Consider the following 17,469-nt stretch of genomic DNA (forward strand, 5'->3'; position numbering starts at 1 on the left):
TAAAGCTCTGTAATGTGATCAGGATTCTGACTATGAGTCCTAGAACTCATGAAGTGGAAAACAAAGAGGTGCTGCCTAGCCAGGCAGAAATGGTCTATTCTGACTTTACCCTGCCGTGCCTGTTACATATGCTTGATTAGGAGCAGATTTTTTTTCAAGTTCCTTATTTTTTAAAAGAGTGATGAGTGTTGGCTGATTTTCATGAGATTTGACTTATCCTTTCATGCCCATGTCATGCAAATTAGATTATTGGTCATCCTTTTCACACCTGTTTCTTTATAGATGTGATTTTAAAAAAATAGCTTCAAGGTTTTATTGCTAATTGTGGGAAATTTTGAAAATAGAAGTATAAAGAAGTAAACAAATCTAATCTCACCACCCAGAAATAATCATTATTAATATTGGTAGATTAATTTTCTCTAATGCATAGACATAAGCATCACATGTATATTGCTAAACATTGTAGAGCAAGCCCATTCATACTTTTTTTTCTACTTTCTTATTTGACATTACAAAGTAAGCATTTTCCTAAAACTTTAGAAATTATTTTAAGGGGCACCTGGGTGGCACAGTCAGTTAAGTGTTTCACTCTTGGTTTTGGCTCAGGTCGTGATCTCAGGGTCATGAGATCGAGCCCCATGTGGGACTCCATGCACAGTCTGCTTCAGGTTCTCTCTCCCTCTCCTTCCCACTCATGTTCTCTCTCTCTCTCTCAAATAAATAAATTAATCAAAATAAAAAAGAAACTATTATTAATTATTTTAAAATACTTTAGTGGTTGCATAATATAGTCCATTATTAGAGCTTATTTAACTGTCCCCTACTGTCCAGCAAATAAATTGCTTCTAGTTTTCATCATTACAGAATCATGACATTAATGGTTTATATTTTTTTCTGTATTTATCCCTTAAGATACATTCCTAACAGTGAATTTACTGGGTCAGAAGTGATAAGTTTTACCTGACTGCTTTCCTAAAAGGTGGTAATGATTTACTCCCCACTAGCAGGATGACAGTGTACTTATGTTAGTGTACCTTTGGAACCATGAGGTAGCATGGTTTCAGGATCTGTCTCATCTGATAGCCAAATATAAAGAAACTGCTTAGTTTTGGTTCCCATGTCTTTGATAGTACTTTGTACTTAGTCCACTACTGTTGACTAAGTCGTAAATCATATCTACATCACGATATAAATTGTCATTGGCTATAAGATGCTTCCTAATTTCAGAGATGTTAGAATTGGGGGGGAAGGAATGGTATGGCCTAGAATTGGTAAAATATGATATTAACTATTTTTAATATTTTTATATTTTTAGTAAGTAGTATTTCTCTTTTTTTTTTTCATTTATTTTTTTTTAAAGATTTTATTTGTTTATGTGACAGAGAGACACAGCGAGAGAGGGAACACAAGCAGGGGGAGTGGGAGAGGGAGAAGCAGGCTTCCCGCCGAGCAGGGAGCCTGATGCGGGGCTCGATCCCGGGACCCTGGGATCATGACCTGAGCCGAAGGCAGACGCCCAACGACTGAGCCACCCAGGCGCCCCTTTTTTCATTTATTTTTATTTTGTTTTTATAATGCTTTTTGATTAACAGAAAAAAGTACTTTATAAAATTTATGAATTTTTGTCCTTTAATCTCTTTAATGCTTCCCTATCAAGACATAACTGATCAATTAATTAACTGTATTTTTCAATTAATTAACTGTATATTTCAAATTTACCTGAAATTTATGTTGGTATAAAGCGTCTTACTCGGGGGCGCCTGGGTGGCTCAGTTGTTGGGCGTCTGCCTTCGGCTTGGGTCGTGGTCTCGGGGTCCTGGGATCCAGCCCCGCATCGGGCTCCCTGCTCGGCGGGAAGCCTGCTTCTCCCACTCCCCCACCTGTGTTCCCTCTCTCTCTCTGTCTCTCTCTGTCAAATAAATAAATAAAATCTTTAAAAAAAAAAAAAGCATCTTACTCAATAGTCACTGTGTATGAAAACTATTATTTAAAAAACTCATTTTTTCAGGAACATAATTTTACATACTCTGCCAAATTAAAAGTTCTATAGTGTGGTGGGAGTTTAAAATGGCACAGTTGCTTTGGAAATTTGTTTGACAATTTCTACTGAAGTTAAACACATACTACCCTCTAACCTAGCAATTCCACTCTTGGATCTGTCTCCAAGAAAATGAATGCATATGTTCACAGAAAGACTTGTACAAGAATGGTCATAGCATGTTTATTCATAATGGACAAAAAAAAATGAAAACAACCTAAATGTCTAACAACAGGAAAATCTGTGGATCAGTTTGGTATGGATAATATGGGTATTACTCCGCCATAAAAAGAAACAAGCTATTGATGTATATCAAAGCACAGTTAAATCTGAAAACATCATGGTGAGCAAAGGAAGCCAGGCAAAAAATAATACGTACTTTATGATTCCATTTATATGAAATTCAGTCACAGGCAAAGCTAACCTGTGGTGACCGAAGTCACAATGGTGGTTTCATGGCAATATTGACTGGTAAGGGGAGGAGAGAACTGTCTGGGGGTGATAGAAACAGTGTATATCCATCTGGATATTTGTACGTAAATATATAGATACTCAGTAAACTATCCAGCTTTCTTAAGATCTATGCAATTTACTGTGTGTTATACCGTCATTTCAAATAATGGGGAAAAAAATGTTTTAAGCACCAAAGAAGCTATGTTGTGGACTTTTTAAAAAAGCAGTTCACGGGTGCCTGGGTGGCTCAGTTGGTTAAGCGACTGCCTTTGGCTCAGGTCATGATCCTGGAGTCCCGGGATCGAGTCCCACATCGGGCTCCCTGCTCGGCGGGGGGTCTGCTTCTCCCTCTGCCCTCTTCCTTTCGTGCTCTCTGTCTCTCATTCTCTCTCTCTCAAATAAATAAATAAATCTTAAAAAATAAAAATTAAAAAAAAAGCAGTTCACTTTGTACCTTAGTCAGAATTACATAAAATTAAAAGTTTGTTGATGGTGTTTTCTAGTAATTTTTTCTTTGATTCCTTTGGGTTTACATGTGTACACCGCCAACAATTAGTTATCACTTAATATAAGGGATTAAAGGAAGGAAACATGAAAGGAAATGGCAGTGCTGATAAATGATGTCTGATGAGTTATTTTCTGTTGTATTTTCAACAGAGCAGATGCCGCCTTAGGAAAGAACTGTAATAACCTTGTTAAATATGGCATTCTGACTTCAAATGTCCTGATCCCCAGTTATATTAATCAACTAGACACACGGAATGAATGCCAACCAGATTTGCTGCCCCAGCCAAATGATATAATTAGACCAGGGTCAAGTTTGAAGCAGAGAGCTGCCCTCTACCAGAACCTAAAGGAGTGAGGCACCTATAAAATGAGGGTTTCTGCAAGTCCCTTGTAACTTGCATTCCCAAAGGATCCATCTCTTCCATTGTAGCTAAAAAAGAAAGAGACTTTAGTTGCCAGAGGATCTGATACAGTTCCTTAGGATTTAAAGTTTTGTTGGAAAAAATAAAAAATAAAATAAAGTTTTGTTGGGTTTTCTTTAATGCTATTTAAACCTAATGCTATGGACAACTAGGTGAAATTAAGTGGCTGTTTATTACAAAACTTTAACTTTGAAAAGCACTCTACTATTTACATATAAAGCTCTTTTACGTATAATGTCTAATTTATATCCCACAGCAGCCTGTAACAGAGGTAGAGCGCGTACCATTAATGCCTCTTTATTTTACGAAAAGAAATCTTTAACTCAGAGAGGCTGGTGACAGGGCCCAGAGCAAAGCCAGGTTCTCTGACTTCGGCACAAGTGTTCTTTCCTGGGTAAAGCGGGCCCCGCCCTCACCCCACCTCGCAAGGGTGCTCTGCCCAACCCTCAGCTCTGGGAAGACGGTTTTGCCTAAGTCTGCCTCAGAAACCCCCATCTCACTCTAAGCCAAATGTCTGAGCACCTCAAGGGAAACGAATCGAATCGAGGCTAGCTTTAAGGGTTTTACCTTTCTCCACAGTGATTCCAAGCTTGGTTTTGTGGCCCTGAAAACAGGCCAGCCTTTTTCATAGGAAGGTAGTGCTGGTGCTCATGAGGGGAGCAGTAATGTACTTCACTGCGTTCTTTTTCTTTCCTTCCATCGGGTAAAACTGCTAGCATAGCATATTAGCTTGCCAAAACAAAGTAATTTATGTTTTTAAACAATAGCTAGAATATGGTTACTGCTGGTTCTGTGTGATAGCTCTTTTTATCCTTTTCCTTTTCTTCTTTTTTCTTCTAAACAATGTTTCCATAACCGAAAAAGGGGGAATCAGGGAAATGCAATTTCTCATAATTGGTCCAAACCAATCCCAATAGCAGAGTCACCCCCCACCCCCCCGCCCAGTGAGGCACTGGGCCAGTTGGATAGGGTTACAGTCAGGAGGGGCTGGTGTCTGCTCAACTGGCCTGATCCACACCACGTCCCAAAACACCACATTGTCACCACTGTGAGGACTTTCTGTATAGGAGACAGGAAAATGAGACAGTGTGGAAGGAAATAACTTGATGATGAGAAGCCCATCATCACAAGGAGTGAGGGAAATCTAGCTCAGCTCTGTGATTATTTTCCTCTTTGTTCATACCTCTCGGCTACTCAGTCCATCTAGATTATTTCAAAATGCTGACTTGGAGCCATTCCTGTTCTTACTTTTTATTTTTTATTTTTTTAAGAGTTTATTTATTTGAGAGAGAGAGAGAGCAGAAGCAGGGGGAGGGAGAGGGAGAAGCAGGCTCCCCGCTGAGCAGGGAGCCCGATGCGGGGCTCGATCCCAGGACCCTGGGAGCATGACCTGAGCCCAAGGCAGACGCTTAATGACTGAGCCACCCAGGTGTCCCTGTTCTTACCTTTTAAATAGTCTAGTTTTCAACCCGACTGAGTTTCTCATACATCTCATGTTACTGCTGCGCTGTCTTTACTTATATAAATTCCTTCCCCTTAGATTCTTGCTTCCAGTCTCCACACTTCAAAGTTCTCCCCATCCTACAGTTTCCTAATTTCCTCACAAAGTAACTGCTCCCTTTCCTTGAATTCTGTGATACTTTTATTTGTATCTCTTTATGACCCATCACCTTACATGTTGTACTAACATCACTTAATATAGTTGACGGCATCATTAGCCACTGAACACTTCCTAGCCAAGCACTTAACAAGAATTCAATCCTTACAACGACCTGGGGAGGTATTTTACTACCCAGGATAGGCTAGGTTTTGCTGCAGCACCACCACCACCCAAAACTCCCCACTCCCAGTGGCTTAACACAACAGAGATTTTGTATGTTTTGTGTTTGTTTGTGCATCAGCAAAGAGGGTCTGCGTGGCTGGCAGGTGGCCAAGCAGTTACCATCTGGAACATTGTAAATTTCGACAGGCCTGAAGTGAAATCTGTTACTTCTTTTTTTATCTTACTGGCCAGAATTAGTCACATAGCCGTGGCTTCCAGCAGGAGAGCCTGTAATCATCCCACTTGCTTGGAAGATGCAGAGGTAGCATACTGCATGAACTGTATTAATGAGTGCCTCAGATAGGTATTAGTACCCTCATTTCACAAAGAAACTAAGGCTCAGAGAGGTTAAGGGTTATCTCAGGACTGTCAGCTAACATGTGTCAAAAATGAAAACTTGTTCTACCCCGCTCCCAAGCCTGAGCTTTTAACCTCTACACAGTATGGACTGTGCATCTTCCTATCAGCCCGTCAATTCTTTATTAAAAACACCTCACCAACAGGATGCATGTCTGACTCATCTTTGCAGCCCCAATGCCTAGCACAATGCTCTGTATAAAGTAGTACTGTTTAACTATTACACACTAATGAATTTGTTATTCTGTGTTGATAGTCCTACTTTTTCTCAGAACTCAACGTTCCGAGTAGTAAGTTCTGGTATCAGCTTTGAAATCTCTTTAACAATATACAGAAATACTCTTTCCAGATTTTCTCATGTACAGCTAAGAAATCCACCTTCCATACCATACTAAAGTGCTGCTATGTCAACAAAGTTCTTTCTTCACTAACAGGGATGGAAATAACCTACTGGTTTGCATAACATAGCACAGTAGAAAATGCAGAGAAATCCCATGATACATTGAATGCCTGGGTTGCTGGTTGCTGGACCATAGGCATGGCCTTTGGGCCAAAGATGATGCACAAAAGAAGCTAGTGATTTCCATGTGTCTTTCAAAGCTGTGACAGTCAAGAGTCTGGTGAAGTTCTCATTAGTTCACCTGAATTTAGGAGCAGCTAGACAAATGGAATCCTGTAAGAAAATCAATGAGAGCAATTTAGATTTCTCTTGTCCTCTGGGGAGGAGTAGAATACATTTCTCCCATGCAACACTCATGACACTGTCTGGGCTCAGTCGACATTCTGTAAGGGCCATCCTCACTGCCATTTTGGTCATTCTAACCTGGTAATGCTTGTGCTCAGATCCATAAAACGATGTTCCCAAAATGAGATTTGCATAGAAGGAATGGCTCTGTGTGATGTCTACCAGGCAGCCTAGGCAGAGCATAGGCTCATCAATGCCCCTAATGTTCTTGCTGGGAGCCACTGGCCCCCAGAAGAAGGCAGAATTGTTTTATATTTTAGAATCCATAAAAATTAAGGAAAGTGCTTCCTGAGTAAGCTCTACCATGGAAAGGTCGCTTGCAAGGAATAAGAACTAAATTGTTGTTAATTAAATCATGACTTGGGGAAAATGGACTTTCGGGATTCATTTTTTCAGCACACAATACTGAAAGTATATCCTATTCCAGGTGCTCTACTAGGTTTTGGAGTTAGAAATACTTTGACTCTGGGCGCCTGGGTGGCTCAGTCAGTTAAGCGACTGCCTTCGGCTCAGGTCGTGATCCCGGAGTCCCGGGATCGAGTCCCGCATCGGGCTCCCTGCTCGGTGGGGAGTCTGCTTCTCCCTCTGACCCTCTTCCCTCTCATGCTCTCTCTCATTCTCTCTCTCAAATAAATAAATAAAATCTTTAAAAAGAAAGAAAGAAATACTTTGACTCTACCCTCCCAGCGTGTCTCAAACTCACTTGGGACATAAATAGGAAAGCAGGGTGAATACTGAGCCTGTGGGGCTGTGCTCATTGTTTAGGGCTGGCATCCATTCTGATCCGCCAGTGTCCATGGTGCACCAGTTGTTAAAATACTTTCAAGTTCACCTATGTAAATAAATGATTAAAAGCGGGGGGGTCGCTTGGGTGGCTCAGTTTGTTAAGCATCTGACTCTTGATTTCTGCTCAGGTCATGATCTCAGGGTCGTGAGATGGAGCCCCATGTTGGGCTCCACTCTGGGCGTGGAGCCTGCTTAAGATTCTCTCTCTCCCTCTGCTTCTCACCCCTCCCTCTCAAAAACAAAGCAAGCCATGGTACTTTAGCTTCTAATGTGCCAGGTAGCATTCTAAACATTTTGTATTTTTCATCCTTTTTTCTTTTACAACTTAAATTTCTTCTCAGTTTAAAGACCTAAGTCTAAACCAGATTCCTTTTTTGCGGGATAAAATGGCTCATGCATTTCGATATTGGTGCAGTCTGCCATATTGCTCTCACAAAAGGTTAGACCAATTTATGTTCCCACCAAAAGTATATGAGGGTGTTTACCCCATTGCCAGCATGAGCCATTATCAAATCTAAAAATAAATGCAAATTATCCACACACAAAACATCTCATTTTAATTTCCATTTTTCTGATTTTAGTTAGTAAAAATTTTTGCAAGTATTTTTTTAAGATTTTGTTTATCCATTTAGTTGAGAGAGAGAACACACAAGTGTGAGCAGGGAAGGGAGAGGAGAAGTGGCAGAGGAAGAGGGAGAGAATCTCCAGTAGACTCTGTGCTGAGTGTGGAGCATGAAACAGGACTCAATCTCACGACCCTGAGATCGTGACCTGAGCCAAAACCAAGAGTCCAACGCTTAACTGACTGAGCCACCCAGGAGCCCCACTTTTGCAAGTGTTTTAAGACATTTATCTGAAGTCTTAAATTCAGTTTGGACAAAAATATCAGCAAGGAATATTCTTTCATCAACAGTAATTATACATTTGTGAAAATGTATTAGAACAAATAAAACAATTTTAAGATATCTGGATATAAGATCAACATGTAATCAGTGGTTTTCAGTTCATTGGAATGGTATTAGCTAAGCAGTACCAAAACTATTTATCTTTTTTCCTTTCTTTCTTTTTACCCTTTAACCTCCTCACCCATTTCTCCCACCCACCACCAGCAACTAGCAATCTATTCTCTGTATCTATGAGCTTGTCTTACGTTTGTTGTTGTTGTTGTTGTTGTTGTTGTCTTTGTTTTTAGACTTCACATACAAGAGAGATCATAAAGTATTTATCTTTCTCTGACTTATTTAACTTAGTCTAATGCCCTCCGTGTTCATCTATGTTGTCACAAATGGTGAGATTTCCTTCTTTTCATGGCTGAGTAATATATTCCATTGTGTATGAGAGAGAAAGTGTGTGTGTGTGCACATTTCTTTATCCATTCGTCCATTGATGGACACTTAGGTTGTTCCCATATGTTGGCTATTATAAATAATGCTGCAAGGAATATGGAGGGGCGGATATCTTTTTGAGTTCATGTTCTTGTTTTCTTCGGATAAATACCCAGAAGTGGAATTCTTAGATCATGCAATAGTTCTATTTTTAATCTTTTGACGAACCTCCATACTGTCTTCCACAGTGGCTGCAGCAGTCTACATGTCCACCAGCAGTGCATGTGCGTTCCCTTTTCTCCACATCCTCTCCAACACTTGCTACGTCTTGTATTTTTGAAAAAAGCCATCTTAACAGGTGTGAGGTGATGTCTCATTGTGGTTTCAATTTGGATATCTCTAATGATCAGTGATGTTGAGCATCCTTTCATGTATTTGTTGGGCATCCGTATGTCTTCTTTAGAAAAGTATCTATTCAGATCTTCAGCCCATGTTTTCATTGGATTATGTTTTGCTGTCAGGTTGTATGAAATCTTTATCTATTTTGGATATTAGGCCCTTATCAGATACATGACTTGCAAATATCTTCTCCCATTCAGTAGGTTGCCTTGTTATTTTGTTGAGGTTGCCCTTGTTCTGCAGAAGCTTTTTTTAGTTTGATGTCATCTCACTTGTTTATTTTTTCCTACTTGTTTATTTTTGCTTTTGTTGCTTTTGCCTTTGGTGTCAGATTCAAAAAATCATTGCCAAGCCCTATGTCAAGGAGCTTACTGCCTGTGTTTTCTTATAGGAGTTTATGGCTTCAGGCCTTATGTTTAAGTCTTTAATCCATTTTGAGTTAATTTTTGTGTGTGGTGTAAGCTAGGGGTATACTTCTCATTCTTTGGCTGTCCAGTTTTCCTAACACTATTTATTGCAGAGACTGCGCTTTCCCCATTGTGTATTCTTCTCTTCTTTGTCATAAATTAGTTAACCATATCTGCATGGGTTTATGTCTGGGCTCTCTATTTTGTTCCACTGATCTATGTGTGTCTGTTTTCATGCCAATACCATACTGTTTCAATTATTACAGCTTTGTAATATAATTTGAAATCAGAGAGCCTGGTGCTTCCAGCTTTGTTCTTTTTCAAGATTGCCTTGGCTATTTGGGGTTTTGTGTCTGTGGATCCATATAAATTTGGGGATTATTTGTTCTATCTCTTTGAAAATTGACAATGGAATTTTAATAGGGATTGTACTGAATCTGTAGATTGCTTTGCATAGTGTGGGTTTTTAACAATATTGAATTCTTCCAATCTATAAGCACAGAATATCTTTCTGTTTATTTGTGTCTTCAGTTACTGTCATCCATGCCTTATAATTTTCAGTGTACAGGTTTTTCACCTCCTTGATTAAATTTATTTCTAGGTATTTTTTGATGTAATTATAAAGGGGATTGTTTTCTTAATTTCTCTTTCTAACAGTTCACTATTAGTATATAGAAATGCAAATGATTTTTGTGTATTGATTCTGTGTCCTGAAACTTTACTGAATTCATTTATTCTAACAGTTTTGATGGAATCTTTAGGATTTTTCTATGTATAATATCATGTCACCTGCAAATAGTGATGGTTTTACTTCTTCCTTTCCACTTTTGATGCCATTATTTTTCTTGCCTAATCGTTCTGTCTAGGACTTCAATACCGTGTCAAATAAAAGTGTTAAGAGTGGACATCCATGTCTTTTTCCTGATCTTAGAGGAAATGCTATCAGCTTTTCACTGTGTTGAGTATAATGTTAGCTGTGGGTTTGTCATATATGGTCTTTATTATGTTGAGGTACCTTTCCTCTGTACCACCTTTGTTGAGAGTTTTTATCATAAACGGGTGTTGAATTTTGTCAGATGCTTTTTCTGCATCCATTGAGATGATCATAAGATTTATATCCTTCATTTTGATAATGTGGTATAACATACTGATTTGTGGGTGTTGAACCATCCTTGTCTCCTTAGACTAAATCCCACTTGATCGTGGTGTGTGATATGTATTTTTGAATTTGCTTTTCTAATATTTTGTTGAGGATTTTGGCATCTATGTTCATTAGCGGTTATTGGCTTACGTATTTTTTTTGTGGTGTCCTTCTTTAGTTTTGGTATCAGGGCAGTGCTGGCCTTATAAAATGAGTGTGGGAGAGTTCCTTCCTTTTCTATTTTCTGGGAGAGTTTAAGAAGGATTGGTATTAATTTTTCTTTGAATGCTTGGTACATTGCACCAATGAAGCCATCTGGTCTTGGACTTTTATTTGTTGGGAAATTTTTTATTACTGATTCAATCTCCTTGCTAGTAATTTGTCTGTTCAGATTTCCTACTTCATCATTATTCACTCTTGTAGATTGTATGTTTCTGAAAATGTGTCCATTTCTTCTAGGTTGCCCAATTTGTTGGCATGAAATTGTTCATAGTGGTTTCTTATGAGCCTTTGTATTTCTGTGGTATGAGTTGTAACATTTCTTTCATTTCTCATTTTTAGTCCTCTCCCTGTTTTTCTTGGTGAGTCCAGCTAAAGGCTTGTCAATTTTGTTTATCTTGTCAAAGACCAGCTCTTAATTTCATTTATCTTCTTTATTATCCTTTTAGTCTCTATTTCATTTATTTCTGCTCTAATCTTTGTTATTTCCTTTGGTCTACTAACTTTGGGCTTTGGGCTTCATTTGTTCTTCTTTATGTCCTTTGTCCTTTGATTGTAATAACAGCCCTCTGAAGGATTATCACAAACAGTATCATTTTAGAGCGTTGTTACACCAGTTAAAGGATATTGTCATAAAAAAACGAAAGAGAAAACTGAAACACACGCAAGTTAAATTACTTACTCAAGGTCACAAAGCTAAGGAGTGGTGGTCAAACTCCGAAATTCAGAACACATACTCAGCTACTGCAACATATGTTGGAAAACACAATAGGGCAAAAAGGAACAAAAACTAACTCTCCTTGGCAGAGTTTCGAGAAAAGGGATGGGCTGTTCAGAAAAGAGAAGGGATATCTGAGCTATGACTTGAAATATGAGCAAGATTTGACACACCAGGTGGGGAAAAACGAGAAGGGCATCCAGAGTTATGGAAGTGTGGGATAAATGTGGGGGCATAACAGAGGATGTGACAGGTGCCAGATTGGGTGAGCCTTCTGTGTGCTCTGTGTTCATGCATCTTGACTTTGTGATATAGGGAGGTGGTGGGGAGCAGCTGAAGCATTTCAAGTCTGCAGAGTGGTATCATGTTTGTATTTTAGAAAGCTAAAGCAAGAAAGGGAAACCAGACCATGTCAAGAAGAGCCCTGAAAAAAAGTTGGGTATGACTTTCTCTGGTACTTCATAATTCAAATATGAAAATCTTATAGAAAGGTGATAGAGCTTGACAACTCAACATTTATCAGATCTGTTGAGCAGTGGAGAATGGGAAGAGTACAAAGCGTGTAGAAGCCGGTGTTACCCTCTTCCCAAATAAATCAAGCAAACTAATATCTCAGTATAGTCCTGCTGAGGCCAGTGTTTGACAGCTTTTTCCTTCTGTAGCCAAGTGAATACGCTTAAGGCAGATCCCTTTTCCATTTGGTTTCACCTGATCCCCAACCCCTGTAACTGAGATACTGCCTTCTTGAAACTGAACCACAAAAACAATTCGGGAAAGAATAACAATTTGAGGGGCGCCTGGGTGGCTCAGTTGGTTAAGCGACTGCCTTCGGCTCAGGTCATGATCCTGGAGTCCCGGGATCGAGTCCCGCATCGGGCTCCCTGCTCGGCAGGGAGTCTGCTTCTCCCTCTGGCCCTCCCCCCTCTCATGTGCTTGCTCTCTCTCATTCTCTCTCTCTCAAATTAAAAAAAAAAAGAATAACAATTTGAATTCCTCCACCCCACCCCCCACCCATGTCAGTAGGGGAAGGAGGATGGTGGAGTGCAGAATTAGGTAAAACCACTGACTATAGGACTGGGTTTGAGCCCTAGCTCAGCAGCTTACTAGCTCTTTGGATAATTGAACTTATTTTGATGAGCTTCAGCTTACTCCTCCATAAAAAGGGAATGATAATTCCTACCTCATAGAGTTGTTATGAATTAATAATGTATATAACATGCCTGGTACATCGTAGGCATTCAGTAACCAGTAGATATTTATTAATTAAATTAAATTCGTGTTTATTAATTTAAAAACTCTGACTTCATTGACAACTTTACAGATAAGATTCTGAGGTTCTGAAGAAATATCCTGACTACCCATAGAAGCACTAGATATATCCGATTTAAATAGTTAATGTTGCCTGGGTCCCCAAGTGACTCATGTTCTTTGATAACCATTTTGCTGAGGGGAATGAAACAGCTTGTATTGGTGCTAAAAGGAAAGACACAGAATTTTAATGTCAGTGTCAGGGTGACAGGGTCTGACAAAGCCTACAAAAATGAATGAGATAGAAAGGCCAGAAGGGCTCCATTCTTCCTCCAGATGGAGAAAAAAAATGCCATTTAACTGGAGAGAGTATCACACATACAGGCAAAAGGACAACAGAAAGCAAGCTTAGCGGGCTCATTACTGCTAAAAAAAAAAAAAAAAAGGTGAGGACTTATTACTCATAATCAGCTCAGCATCATTATGCAGTTGTCAGCATCATCTTTTGTCAGGTGTTTGAAGAACTTTTTCTTAAACGTTTGCTTCCCTTGGATGACTAAAGAGGGAGCAGAGTTTTGGTCAGTCCTCTGTTGTATTTCCAGTTTGCCAGAATTGTTAAGAGATAGAATGTCTTGTCCCATTGTTCCTCAGTATGGACTTTCTCACGCAGCCTTTGTTAAAACATGGGAAGGAACAGTGCTGTGCTGTGAATCGTACAAACAGGATGAGTTGAGATTGACTTTGTTGTAGAGATGTTTACTCAACCATTGGTCCATCTCACTAAAGGCCGGATTCTTTCCCTATCTCTTTGTTTATTTATTTAGTCTAGTAACTTTTATTTTTCTTTCCACTGGGGAGGAAAAAATTGTTTTGCAATCCCAATTATAAAGATATAGTCTTCATATTTGATGGTCCACACAAGAAATATGGTGCTAGAAGTAAATGAATGGTAGTTAATAATCAGCATGATCACCCTATGTGTCACTTTAGCACTTGTAGTTTTTGCCCTAGTTCTCCCTTTGATTTTCTTTTTTAAAGATTTTATTTATTTATTTGAGAGAGAGAGAGATAGCGAGAGAGAGAATGAGCGGGAAGGAAAGTGAGAAGCAGACTCCTGCCAAGCAGGGAGCCCGATGCAGGGCTTGATCCCAGGACCCCGGGATCATGACCTGAGCCGAAGGCAGACGCCCAACCAACTGAGCCACCCAGGTGCCCCCTCCCTTTGATTTTTTTAAAATTTGCCTTTACTTGTTAAAATGTTAAAAGTATATTCTAAAGAGTAACAATCAGAGTAATAACACAGATTCTAAAAACAAGATGCAGTACAGTGGTATTAATAATATTAATGGTAGCGGGCGCCTGGGTGGCTCAGTTGGTTAAGCGACTGCCTCCGGCTCAAGTCATGATCCTGGAGTCCCTGGATCGAGTCCCGCATCGGGCTCCCTGCTCGGCAGGGAGTCTGCTTCTGCCTCTGACCCTCCTCCCTCTCATGCTCTCTGTCTCTCATTCTCTCTCTCGCAAATAAATAAAAATCTTAAAAAAAAAAAAAAAAAAAATAATAATAATAATAATAATAATAATAATAATAATGGTAGCTTCCAATGAAGAAGGGCCAGGAGTTATGTTTTAAGTTTTGTGGTCATTATTTATCCCCCTGCCCCAACACACACACACACACACACACACATACACACACACGCATACACATGGACTCATTCACTTGCAAACTCCATACTTTGAAGAATATTTCACAGGTGAGCAACTGAGTCTTGGAGATGTTAAGACTTGCCCAAGACCAAATAGCCAGAAAGCAGTGGATCCAGGAGTGTGGCTCTTCAGTGGCCTTTCTTTTGCTGTTCACAGGGACCCACTGAAGCACTATGCTCCTGCATGTTGGTGGAGGGACCTTGTCTTATTCATCTTTGTACCCAACTCCTAGCACAGAACAGAATGGAACAAGGGGGTGATGCAACTAGTACTGTATTTTAGGAAGAGAAATCTGGCAAGGATGAGTGGGATGAAAAGAACAGGAAAAGCTGGTGGCATGGAGAGCAGTTGAGATGTTATTTTAATAATAAAGACCATTAACAAGATTAGACGTGAGGGAGAAGCATTGAGAATGGAAGGGAAGCAGAGCATGTGGAAGAGATTTAGCTTGGAGGAGGCCACGTGGCTTGATGAGCATGCATAGGCAGTGAGGAGTACCAGCTCTTTGGATAAGTATCCAATCATATAGCAAATATTTCTTGAGCATCGCTCAAGAACCAGGAACTATTCTAGAGGCTGGGGATACAACAGTGATTAGGCAAATGAGGATTTTGCTCTCATGGACCTTGTATTTTCATTGGAGGATATATTGGTCAGTGTTCTCCAAAGAATCCCACTGTATCCCACCATATTATATATCATATGTATATATATGTATATATCATATATATAATATATATATGAGAGAGTTTTCAAGGCATTGATTTCTCAAGAAATTGGCTACGTGATTATAGGGCTGGCAAGTCAGGAATCTGTAGGGCAGGCCTACAGGCTAGGAACTCGAGCAGAATCTCATGCTGCCGACTGGAGGCAGAATTTCTGCCTCAGTTTTGTTCTTATGGCCTTTACCTGATTGGATAAGGCCCACCTAGATTGTTTAGAATAATCTTTATTTAAAGTTTAAAGTCAACTGATTGTAGATGTTAACCAGATCTATGACATTCCCCTAGATTAGGGTTTGATTGAATGCCTGGGCTCTATAGCCTAGCCAAGGTGACCCACAAAACTTACCATCACAGAGATGTCAGAATGACCAGTCCATAGAGAGGAATGACCTGGGGTGTTCGAGAACAATTACCAGCTTTTGTGGCTTGGAGACTCTGAGGAGACCTCTCTGCATGAGTAGGTGTATCTCCAGCTTACAAATGGGGTACCTGAAGCTTGGGGATAGTAAGAGACTTACTGAAGCTCAGACAGCTGCTGACTGGCCCTCCCTGACGCCAGCACGTGTGCGGGAGACCCAGCAGAGGCTGCCTCCCCAGAGCAGTCAGAAGGATCGTGATGTTCAACATTTTTCCCGGAAGGAACTCCATTTGGTGAGCAAGTTCGGATTCAGAGCTTGCTCCCTGAATGCAGAGCCTGAACGTAGGGAGGTCCATACTGCTTCGGGGGAGGGGGTTCATTCCACTTTAGTCCCTCCCTCACTTCTGCCAGTGCCCAGCTTAGGGCTCTGGTGCCAGTCGATCATTCTGCCCAGAACACCCTCCTTCTTCTCCCCTCCCCTTCATGCGGATAACAAATGTCCATCCATGTGGCCCTCGAGTGTTCGCTTTGGCACTTGATCAGAAAGATCTTCCCTGAGTACTGCAACGAGATGATGAATCTTCCAGTTAGAAGCCTCCCCAAACTCCGCGTTCTTCTAATGTGGTACTTAGCACTGTTGTCATTAAGTCGTTTATTTCTGTTATTTTATTAACATCTGCTCCTCCTGTTGCACTCCCGAAGGGAAGGAGCCAAATCACTACCATGCTGATTCCCAGTGTTGAGCCCGATCCTTGGCGTTGATTACTTGTTGGATGAATGTATGGAGAGAGGAACGAGTGAGTGTGATATGTAGCTTCCAAGGAATAAATCTGCAGACATTCCAGACGATCATCTGGGAACATGATGACACATGCAGGTTGCTACTCTCCTGTTCCAATTGCCAGTCTAATCCGATCCAGCATACATACAGCTAACCCAGCCTGAGCACGTGGGTTTCTCCCCAATTTCCATTTAAAAGCTGGCCCTTGGGCACCTGGGTGGCTCAGTCGTTAAGTGTCTGCCTTCGGCTCAGGTCATGATCCCAGGGTCCTGGGATCGAGCCCCGCATCGGGCTCCCCGCTCAGCGGGAAGCCTGCTTCTCCCTCTCCCACTCCCCCTGCTTGTGTTCCCTCTCTCACTGTGTCTCTCTCTGTCAAATAAATAAATAAAATCTTTAAAAATTTTTTAAAAATTAAAAAAAATAAAAGCTGGCCCTTCCCGCCCTCTTCCCTACTTTAGGGGTCCCTCTGAAGCATCTGAGCCGAAAGCCCCCTATCACAAAGAAAACGGTTAGAACTGTTAGAACAAAAGAAGGCAAAGGTGAGAGACAGAGAGTAAACGTATTCCAGGAATAGTGCCGCACAGAGGACGAGGTCAGGCGTGGACAGGATGTCCTGCGAAGCCCTCATACTTCAGGCCGACCATTCCCTCTCTTCTTGCCCCAGGCAGGAAGTTCTGTCTGCTTCTGCCTGTGGTCGGGAGTGAGAAGAAAAGCTTCTGACTCCAGCAGCCCCTGATGATCTCTTGGGCCCCTGAGAGCCACATTGAGTGAAAGGTCAGTTAGGAGGCCCCCCTCCTGCCCCTCCTGAGTGCCCCGCTTCTGCTGGCACGCAGGGAAGGCTCGCGGGCCTGGTGCATGAGAGCGGCAGGGGCGTTGAGCACGTCAGCTGTACACACAGTAAAGGGTACAGGGCCGTTCACCCCGGCTTCTGCTTCAGCAGCCAGCGGCCATCACAACGTAGAATGGCATCTGTGTCGTTAAATGCTTCCAGGAGCGCTTCCGCCCTTCTGTGTGAGCGCCCAAATATTCATGGAAACAGGCCTTTATTTTGCAGTTGTCTTCTGACTGGAGGAAAGAAACTTTGGGTTTATTTGCAAGTAGCCTCTCTCGAGTTATATCCTCAAAGGTCTGTGCAGGCCTCCCCACTTACATTCTTCCCCGCTAAGCATTCTTCCTATTGAGAAAGAGAATAATCTCTCTGTGCCTACATTCTCTACATTTTCTGAAACTTGGAACACTCAGTTGTGAATCAGAGGACAGTCCTGGGATCCAGACAAAATTTGACTGTGTCAGCACAGGGTATAAGAGGAA

At 41.0% G+C, this 17,469-nt stretch overlaps 1 protein-coding gene across 1 annotated transcript in view; it reads left to right on the plus strand.

Annotated features, from left to right (window-relative positions):
• RNF150 (ring finger protein 150) overlaps window positions 1-17,469 on the plus strand; it is a 276,638-nt gene that overhangs the window by 207,516 nt on the left and 51,653 nt on the right. The window lies entirely within an intron of this gene.

This window comes from Mirounga leonina, unplaced genomic scaffold, assembly GCF_011800145.1.
Source record: "Mirounga leonina isolate KUSES-001 unplaced genomic scaffold, KU_Mleo_1.0 Mir_176, whole genome shotgun sequence".
Lineage (NCBI taxonomy): Eukaryota > Metazoa > Chordata > Mammalia > Carnivora > Phocidae > Mirounga > Mirounga leonina.